This window comes from Calidris pugnax, unplaced genomic scaffold (assembly GCF_001431845.1).
Source record: "Calidris pugnax isolate Ruff unplaced genomic scaffold, ASM143184v1 scaffold103, whole genome shotgun sequence".
Taxonomy (NCBI): domain Eukaryota; kingdom Metazoa; phylum Chordata; class Aves; order Charadriiformes; family Scolopacidae; genus Calidris; species Calidris pugnax.
In genome coordinates, this window is record NW_015090990.1 from 11,119,882 (window position 1) to 11,129,759 (window position 9,878).

Consider the following 9,878-nt stretch of genomic DNA (forward strand, 5'->3'; position numbering starts at 1 on the left):
GGGGGTTTGGTTTTGTGTTTGGCGCGCCCCCCCCCCCCCCCCCGCCATAGTTTTTGAGTAGAATTTGGGGCTTTCCTGTATTTGTTCAGGAGAAGTATTTCTGACAGTTTGCCATAGATCCAGAACCATCAAGCAGCACCTTTGCAGCCTTAACTGTACAGTGTACATGTGCAGTGAGTCCAGTATTTTTAGAAAGCATCAGTCCTACGGTGCAAACATGACAGAGATGCTCGTACAGAGCATCTGACACGTGCTGCTGAACATGTATGGTGTGATGTATCTGCCTGTTAGGAGTAAGCTAAAACACAGCCTACCAGGGGTGCGGTACCACGCCAGTGCAAGCATCCTTTCAGTGTATGTGCAGATCTTTACCATCTTTGTTTGTCTTTGCTGAAGAGAGTGCTTTAAAGTATATGATGATGGTGGGTATGTTATTTAGATGCCAGGCGAAATGCTGAGAATCTCTGTGTGGTCAGCTGAAAAAAGAAAAACCTCATTTATGTGCTGAATCTCTCCTGTCACAATTCCCAGCCTAATGTGGCACTGAAGGTGGATGCCTGTGAATTTAGGTGATGTAAACACTTGAAAATGAAGTGGCTGGTGTCTGAGCTTGGCCATCCAAGATGGGAAAGAAGAATCATTTGTTAGAGTGATCCAAACAGCTTCTTGAGGGAACATTCAGCACACCTAGAGGGTTAAAAGATACATTGATTCAAGTTGTAAAGGGTAACAAAGTAGAGAGAACAGTGCCATTTCCTAATTGTTCTCAATCCTGTTTCTATTATTGCATGTCTGTGGAAATAGTGGGCCACTGCACTTCCCTGGGCATGGAAGATCAGAGTTCTCTGTATGTAGTCCTGCTTTGGGCTACAGAGCTTTCCCTGACTGTTTGTTCGGGTCTTGAATTAAAGAGAATTTGGGCTGGTACTCAGAAGAAAGAATTTTCCCTGTTTTCATTACTGAGACTTCAAGATACCCTAAGAAACAGCTTTGCAAGCAGATAATATCTTTCCTTTTTAGTCATCGTTGAATCAGTCTATTAGGTGGCTCACATGGAGTCAATTGTAGTGTACTGGTAAAGTTTTTTAGAAGATCCTTAAAAGAAAAATCATTACTTGCCCTCCTTAAAGTTCAGTGTATTTCCCCAAAGCGTTGATGTACTAGGCTTCTCCAGTGAAATACCAGTTGCATGCATTTTGCTGAAGTTCCCCAGCATTTTTGATTGGATATGATATTCATAATTTCCTGTTTAAATTGTTTTATAGTACTACTGGTAAGTAGGTGGTGTGCTGTTTTTCTAGGTCATTTCATTGGTAAGAAAAAACTCTGCTGAGAGGATGAGCATTAGGATCCCATACTGGAAAAAAAAAACAACTGTGTCATGTTTATTCTATTTGCTGGTGATTAGAGAATTGGCTAAACCCACACAGGGGCTTTTTTGTGCTGTTTTGCCATAATAGTGCTTTAATGTTGGTAAATAGAATTTAGTATGCTTATCTGTAAGTGACTTGGATTTCAGCTGTGCTCATCAGCCATAGTTTCTGTTGGCACTGAACAGGGCTTCTCTACCTTTTGAAAATGAGATAATACAGATTTCATGCATTATGCTTAATGACATCCAGTAGAAATTATTTTATCTATTTATTGAGTCATAACTGCTTGCTCAGCAGAGGAGCCTTTTTGTTTGTGTAACTGGAGAAAGATAGTAATTTGCTTATGTTGCCTGAATGTCTACATTAGAGTATTTCTGATCATTAAGTGAAAAAAGCCCATTCTCAAGAGGGCTGTGCATTCCAAATGCGATCTGTGAATCAATGACTGCAATTAGTTCCCTTCAGTGGTCTTGAGGCTCCTACCTGAGACCTTTTTCTTTGATGGTACAAATGACTACTGTAATACCTCATGAGGGGGCAGAGCCCAGGTTTGCAAAGCGCAGTGGAAATGGATTCTTTCACCTCCTACCTCTTCCTTCCTGTTAATGATCCTTTTTCTGACCCAGGGTACTCTGCCATGTTACTTCTGCTCTGTCTACAGAGAGACCATCTAATGTCTGCAATGCCAGGCACCTCCACTCTTTCAATTGCTGTAGCAGTGAGAGACAGAAGAAGGAATAATTGTATGTAAGTGGAAGCTGCTGAAGGTGAAAACAGCATGCAATTGTGTGCACAGCTCCAGTTCAGCAAAACTGCTCATTTCGTATTCTCACTGTACCATTTTTCTAAACTTCCCATCTCAATTTGTTAGACATTCACTTAAAATTTTGTCAAAGGTTCTGCTCAAGTGTTTCAAAAAGTATCAGATTTGAACTGCAGTCGGACTGGTAAATTTTCTTCAAAATAAACCGGAGTAACAATTATAAATTAAAGAAAGAGGGTTGACTATGCCACGTCATCTTAACGTTGTGATAGCGAAGGGACGCAGGGTGATGCTGGAGCCCGCAGCGCTGTGAGGAGTCCCCCCTCTTCCAGCAGAGGTCACTGGTCCCCTGGATGTGCAGATGGAGCCTGCAACTCAGAACTGACATTGCTCTGAAAATCCTAACCCGCTTCTAAGGTGATCAACCTATGGATAGAATTTCTTAACTGAAAGGTTGGTTTTGGGTTTGGTTGTTTTTTTTTTTTTTAAAGACAAAGAATTACCTCAATATGTATCAATTTAAAACATAATTTAAGATATGTTAAATAATAATTTTTACATTATATTAATAATAATTAAAATAATTTAAAGTAATTAAATAAGTAATTTAAAAGTAAATGGGAGAAGACACAATTCTAGTTTAGCTTGCATCTTTTCTCTGAATTATTTTTTAACCATTAATTTCTTTATAGCCTCTTAGTTTTGAAAAACAAATGGTCTATTTTTGCTTGCACAAGCCTCACGTGTCTATTTATGATTTTTTTTTTCTTGCTGCTTCAGAGGCTTTTCATAGTTTTTAAAATGCAGGTTTAGCCAAATAGTTTATAATTATCATGCCCAGTATGAAAATTTTATGTGAGACACCCGAAAATGCCACATACAGAACACCTATTCATACCATTTTTTGGCATTTTTGCAATTTCTCTGTAACAGATTGAGTGAGATAATGAGCAGGAACTGGGAAGAAAACTAGAGGAAAGATGGACAAAATAAGGTAGGAGGTAAAAAAGGAGTACTGATTTTGAGACAACAGAATAGGAAACAGTCTAATAAGAGATAAAGGATGGGAGGTATTCCTGAGGGCAAGTCAATTCAGATATTGGGAAAAGCAGAGCAATCCAAATGATTCATACCTGAAGACAGAAAATATGGAGGGCACCGTGGTGCTCTGGAAGCCAAATGCTTTAAGGTTAGGTTGGGTGTAGGGATTTGGAGTCCTTTGGATGGATGTCTATCACCAATGGACCGCAGAAGCCCTTACTTCAATCTTAGCAGTGTCAGTCTTTTGTGTCTTATTTCTCCTTTGTTTTGCAATACACTGTCTGTTGTGCACCATTGCACATTACATATGCATATAATGAATATTGTGGTACCAGGATTACTTTTAAAGCAATATATGTTACTCAGAAGCGTGTGCTTTCTGTTGAGCTCTTTTATGTTGTTGGGCAATTTTTCCTTCATCCCTCTGGTGTGTGGTGGTTCTGTTACTCCTCCTTGTGCTGACAGCCCAACCCCAGCTGCAGCTGTCTTGAGCTCAGTGAACAACTTGCAGCACAAACTCTCATTGCATTGCTCATCCACAGCCCCTGCTTTTGGCAGGGACAAGCCCGGCAGCAGAAGCTTGGGTTACAGGCAGGATCAGGCCTCCTGCAGTCAGCCTGATGCTGTATCGCACTCGGAGCTCCAGGTGGTTCCAGATGCTTCAGACAGCTCTGGTAGCTGAAGCTGTGGAGACAAAAGGAGGCAGCTCTGTGTCAGGCGACTCTGTTGGGTACCAGAGCGAAGAGAAATGTGCAGCTGGATGTAACATAAACCACGGTTCAGCTGCTCGCTCTGCATGGTTACAGATGCTTTAAAGGAAGCTTTAAGGAGGAGCTGCTTGGAGGCATGATGGCCTTTATGCCCTTGGTACTCTGTAAACATCATAAATCACAGCTTGAAAATAACACTTCAGTACTGTACAGCCCACATACCTCATAGATGGCGGGGGTGTTGTTTTGAACTATACATGGCAGTTTCAGGTTAATTAAATGTTGATATAAGACTTTTATTTAATCTACTTTAGCAATATGCATCTGCCTGCTCCCAAATCTTAATTCTCTTCTTACAAACTTTTCTTCAAAGTCTGAAAACACTGTGGGGCTTGAGAAGGTGGGGCTTCACCCAGCGTGAAGTGTTCAAATATAACCCTACTAAGACTTAAGAGTTAACTGCTGACCAGACCCTACTCTATATTTAGAGAAAGTGTTTACAAATCTTGAGCGCAGGAGTACAGAAGATACCCTGGGAATTCTTCCAACTCTTCTGACCGAGTTCTGTCTTTGGAAAGTGCTAATGAGTAACTTTTTTCTGATGTCATTTTAAGAAATCCAGGACAATGATAGCAGAGTGTATTCAGTTATGTGGACGTCAAAACTCTATTGGAAATGCAAACATATGCTGGAAATATTTTCTGAAATTGAAATTATAGGCATCTTCACAAACAAAATTGCAAGATTGCTGAAAGTTATTTTAAGTATCAGAATTTTTATTGTCCCCATCCTGGGCACACTAAATCCCCCTCCTAATGTGTCTGTTACATCTAAGGATAGCAGGAGTGAAGTTATATTTAATCAGCAACACAAAATCAAAGGCAATGGCACGTGAAAACATACACTACAAGTCTTGACCCACTGATGTGTTTAACTTTTAAACAATTCCACGGAATTCATTTCTATTCAGGGTTAATTTCTATTAAAATAACAATGAGGGACACAAAAATTTGCTGCCTTTCTTCTCCCTGACTACATACCAGCTTAGCTACTTAAAATTATTGCCAGAATTTTGGCCACGGGTTATGCATACATAGGTATCACAATAGGTTTATCCTTTGCCTGTTTAAAGGACAAGGATACAAAGGTGGCCTCAATGCCTGTGTATAACAACATTCTTGGAATTTTGTCCTGGAGACAATCTGAAACTGTTTGAGACTGGGTAATCTCTGTTGTGGCTTTGGAAAAGTAAATTACTTAGTTCTTAGAGAGCACAGAAGAAACTGTACCACTGTGACCCTTTTTAAACCTATTCTAGGGGAGATATTGAAAGAAAAGTTTTTTTGAACATTGAAGTTTTAGAGAATTTAGTCTAAAACAGAAACTAGAGCACTGGTAATAGCTAGCAGGGCTACGAGGTTTGTAGTAACAACGAGAGATTTCTTTCTTCTTTTTGTTGTTGTTTAAAATGCATAGCTTAAAGTGTTTATACTGCTTTGATTTTGCAGTCTACACGTAAAGTAGCCATATGCATTCTGCTGAAGATGAGGCCATGGGACTACTAGCCATTGCCAAAATCAAGTATAAACCAAACTATTTTCCTTATATTTGAGTGGAGATAACTAGCTACACAGAGTATCAACCATACAGATTTTGTTTATATGAGATTTAACCACTCCAGCTGATTTATCATATGTTTGTCTTCAGGGATTCTTGGAGTTCTGCCAAACTGCATTTGAGATTTGCTTTTCAGATTTCTAGTTTCTTGTATTTAATAGTGATATTCTTACTAGAATTCTTATAAATTGAGACTATCTATGTAAGATGTTTAACTGTTATTTGAGTTTTAAAGCATCTCTGGGTGGTTCTATTTTTCCTTCCATTTTCTTTGATGAGAGTAAATCACTACCCCTTTCTCTTTCAGACATCTAAGAATGGTTTAGATTTTATTCCTGTGATGTTCTATGAACATGGGAAGTATTTTAATTATGTTCTATGCATTTTTTTTTTTTGTTATGCATCAGGACTTCTCTTGCTATGTACTGCCCCAATCTTCTATAAAGGAGAGCAAAATATCTGCTGAAGTGAATACACCAATGTATGTAGATTATCACTTCTGAAACTGAGAAGTGTTGAGAAGATAAAACCAGCTTTTCCAAATCCTCTTCAAGGGAATGGAAGAACATCCAAATGGGAAGATCAAGAGCTAAGGGTCTGATTTTACTCCCAGGAAAGATAGGGAAAGGCAGGAGTGTGCTTTCACGTCTAGAGTTGCTGCTGCTGCTTGGTTTCTCACACTGAACTGAGCAGAAAGAAAAGACTAAACCATCTGAGTGGCTGTATGGGACCAGTGTAACAGTCTATTTAATCTGGTGTCCTGCTCTCCACAGTAGTTGGAAACTGGTGCTTGAAGAGAGCACTGAAACGGGGCAGATGAAGAGTGTTCTTTCTTGGGCAACTTTCAGCAGGCAAAGGACCACCACCTTTTAAGCAGGAACTGCAAAGGAAATTATTGTGCTTAACAGCTACAGCTATCTTTCTTTCATTTGTATAATCCCTTCTTAAAAACATCTGTCTCTTCAACTCCATAGCGTTGTACAGCAGCAAGCCATCTGATTTAATAGCACTTTGTATGGAAAAGTTCTTAAAAGTTCTGTTTTAAACCAGCTGCCTGATCATTCACTGAGTCTCCCTGAAGTCTTGTGTGATGCAAAATAGCGCACGATCATTTCCTGTTGGCTTCCTATGTGTAATTCTGGATTTTATAGATCAGAAGACAACTCTTTGTCAGTCTGTTCTCCAGATGGAAATTATCTCCTCATACAGACGTATTGCCATACCTCTGCATATATTATTTTAGGCATACATGCATTTTCTAGTTCCACATTTTCATATGAAGGAACCGGAACTGTACACAGCACTCAAGCGCACAGGAGATTTACATAGGGATGTAATGAGCTCTTCTGCTTTGTTCTTGGCTTCTTTTGGAGTAATTTCTAACATTGTTTGCCTTTTGGACTACTGCTGAGCAACAAGCTAATGCTTGCGAAAAACTACTCACAATGACTCTAAATGAGAAAGGCTAATTTAGAGCCCATTATTACGTGTGTTTATTTAGGGTTATTTTCATTACTGTTTACATTAATTTGCAGTTATTGACATAGACTTTCAGCTGCCGTCTCGGTGCTCTATCACTTGCTATTGTCAGATCCTTCTGTAACTGCTCAGTCAGCTTTTGTTTTGCTTACTGTGAGTAATTTTGTACCATTGGGAAACCGTGAAGATCCTTGGTCCTCACACAAGTAGTTTTAGCCTATTTCAGTGCAACAGCTTTTGGCCAGAAGTATTCTAAGTGATTCAGCCCTAAGGAGGACCCACAGAAGAAAGTAAATAATACTGTGTTGGTGGTCAGTTTCTGTGAAAGAAAGAGGACATTGATCTGGTTCCTACTTAGAATGGAGTTACCTGATATTGGTCCTGATGGCAGCTGTGTTTTCTGATTCTTGGAGATGTCTCTTCAGTCTCCTGATGCTCCTGTGCTCCAGGGTGCGTTGTTTCCATTTTGCTGGCACTTGCCTTTTGCTGCCTTTACCGCATGTGCCTGCTATGAGCCTCCCACTGCCTCCTGAATTCTTCCTCTGCCTAATTTGTTTTATTATCAGACACTCTTTAATGCTCTTTGGTGCTCTACTTCATGCTCGTTCTTCAAAGCATTTCCAGTTCACTGGTTACTACTGCTGTATTCTCGCAGTTTTGCATAATTCGAATTAATTTGCAAAAAAGACAAGGTGTAATATGCAAAAATCTTTAATAAAAACATGTGTCTTCTACCTATGCCTTGCCTACGGGTACCGTTTTGCCAAACACACACAAACCCTGACAATAAATGACAGCAATGAAACAACAATATTCCTATTATGGGAGAAAAAAAATCTTTTCTTAAGATTCTGTAAGTAAATATTTTCAAGGCTCATAGGTCTGCTTATCCTTAGCATATGGGTGGTAAGAGAACATTTCTTGTTATATGTGGTAAGCTTCCCTGCTTCTTGAATTAAACAATGGGACATTTTAAAGGTTGCCATGTATTGTGGAGAGAATTCTATGGTTTAAACTGTGGAGGTTTTATCTTTGCATGGAGAATTTAACTATGTTTTGTGGTTTTCTTTTTGAGGAACGTGCCTCCCCATTGTTAATAAGACTAAACTTGAGGAGAACTGGTGAAGTTTTTGGAGGGACAAAAATAGAATATAGCTTCTTTCCTGTGTTTATATTCTTTATATTTCTTTCTCTCCGTGGTTTGCTTTCTCAGGCTGCAGATGTTGAGTGCCCTTTTGATTGAAATGAATAATGGTGTTGTTGAATAGTGTCCTTAAGAGTTGTGTCCTTTATATCTTTGCTCTGTTACTTATTTCTTTTAAGAGAAAAATAAGTGACTACATTTTTGATATTATCAAGCTTTCCATAATGGATGTGGCTTGTTACTTAATCTTTCCATGGATCTATCTTTTCTATGGATCTGTGGTATTTCTATTAATCTTTCTTGAACATAGTAAGTTCCATCTAAACATGAGGAGGGACTTCTTCACTGTGAGGGTGGCAGAGCCCTGGAACAAGATGCCCAGAAAGGTGGTGGAGTCTCCGTCGACATTCAAAACCCACCTGGACACGTTCCTGTGCAACCTGTTCTAGGTGGACCTGCCTATACTAGAAATTACACTAAAAATACTGTGTGAAGGGAACCTTCTCTGAAGGTCTCTGCTTCGAGAGGATAACAGCCACGGCTTGTTGGATACCAGGGTCCACAAAATGGTCCTTTGCTGCACAACGATGCTGCCATATTTGAAACTGCCTGTTTCAGAAATGGGGAAAACACAAACCAGCATCACACAGCCTTTGCTTAATGAATAGTGTAGGCTCAATAATCAGATTTCTAGAATCCTGTAAATCTCTCTACTTTTTCCAAGGAGTTTGCCATTTCCCTCCTTCTCTTATTGAAATTTGCTGGGCAGTGGCATCTATTCCCCTGGGATTTCAATTGATTTTCTTGAACGACAAAATGTATTTCCCATTTTGTTACCGTGAACCAGACAGAAGAGCTAAGCTGGAGGATTTAAATAGGACAGCCAGGAGGAGTCCAGGTTGCTAAGAGAGGCCTCGGAGCCATCCCCTGAGGACAGGATGATGTGCCAGTCCTGGGGACAAGGAGTGACCAGGCTCTAGCAGAAGGACCAGGGTGCCAGAGGCAACTCATTAACCAGACAGGTGAGTCTGCAACCTGTCTCCTCCACAGCAGGGTGACCTGTGCCAGTCAGTAGCTTCTCTACACAAGACAGTCCGGCTTCCCATATCTGCAGGTGTGTCTAAGCCATCAAGGATGTCATGAAGGCTGTGATGGGGGAGAAAAAAAAAAGAGAAAGCTAATACAGATTAAACTAAGGGAGTAATTTCAAGAGTGTGCGGTGTGTTTTTTTCAATGACCTCCCATTATCGGATGACAAAGGCCAAATCTTTGGTGGCGGGGAGGGTGACGGTGCAATGCCGGGTGCGTTACCAGCCCAGCGCGGGGAAAGGCCCCCGGGGGGGCTGCTGCCAGCCCCGCTCCCACGCCCGGCTCTCTCCACGGCAGCCCTTTGTCTGACACCGCCCTCCCACCCGTGGCACCGAGGTCCCTCTTCCTTGAGCACCTCCTCGCCGCTGCCGCCTGCCTCCCGCTTTAACGTTAGCCCTGATCTCATCACCGGAGCCCGTTAACTCGCTGCCCCCCGCCTCCCACACGCCGGCATCAACCCGACTCCGGCTTTTGCTTGGCGCACCGGGGCCGGCTGGCGGGGCGCCGCAGCCGCCTTGGGCAGAAGCATCCCGGCGCCCTCCGCTCCGCACAGCGCAGCCCGGCTTCTCCGGTACCTGTCACCGGGCCCGGCAGGTGGGTACCGGCCGGCGTGGAGGGCACCTTGGCCGGCGAGCGGGGGCGGGGGGCGGCGCGGCGGGGCT

General features: G+C 41.5%; 1 protein-coding gene across 1 annotated transcript in view; it reads left to right on the forward strand.

Moving 5' to 3' along the window:
- Positions 1 to 7,717, forward strand: part of RBM45 (RNA binding motif protein 45) — a 24,282-nt gene extending 16,565 nt beyond the window's left edge. Inside the window, exon 10 of the mRNA XM_014954735.1 lies at positions 5,912 to 7,717. The gene's annotated coding sequence lies outside the window, so the exon portion shown is untranslated. The remainder of the gene's footprint in view (positions 1 to 5,911) is intronic.
- The last annotated feature ends 2,161 nt before the right edge of the window (positions 7,718 to 9,878 follow it).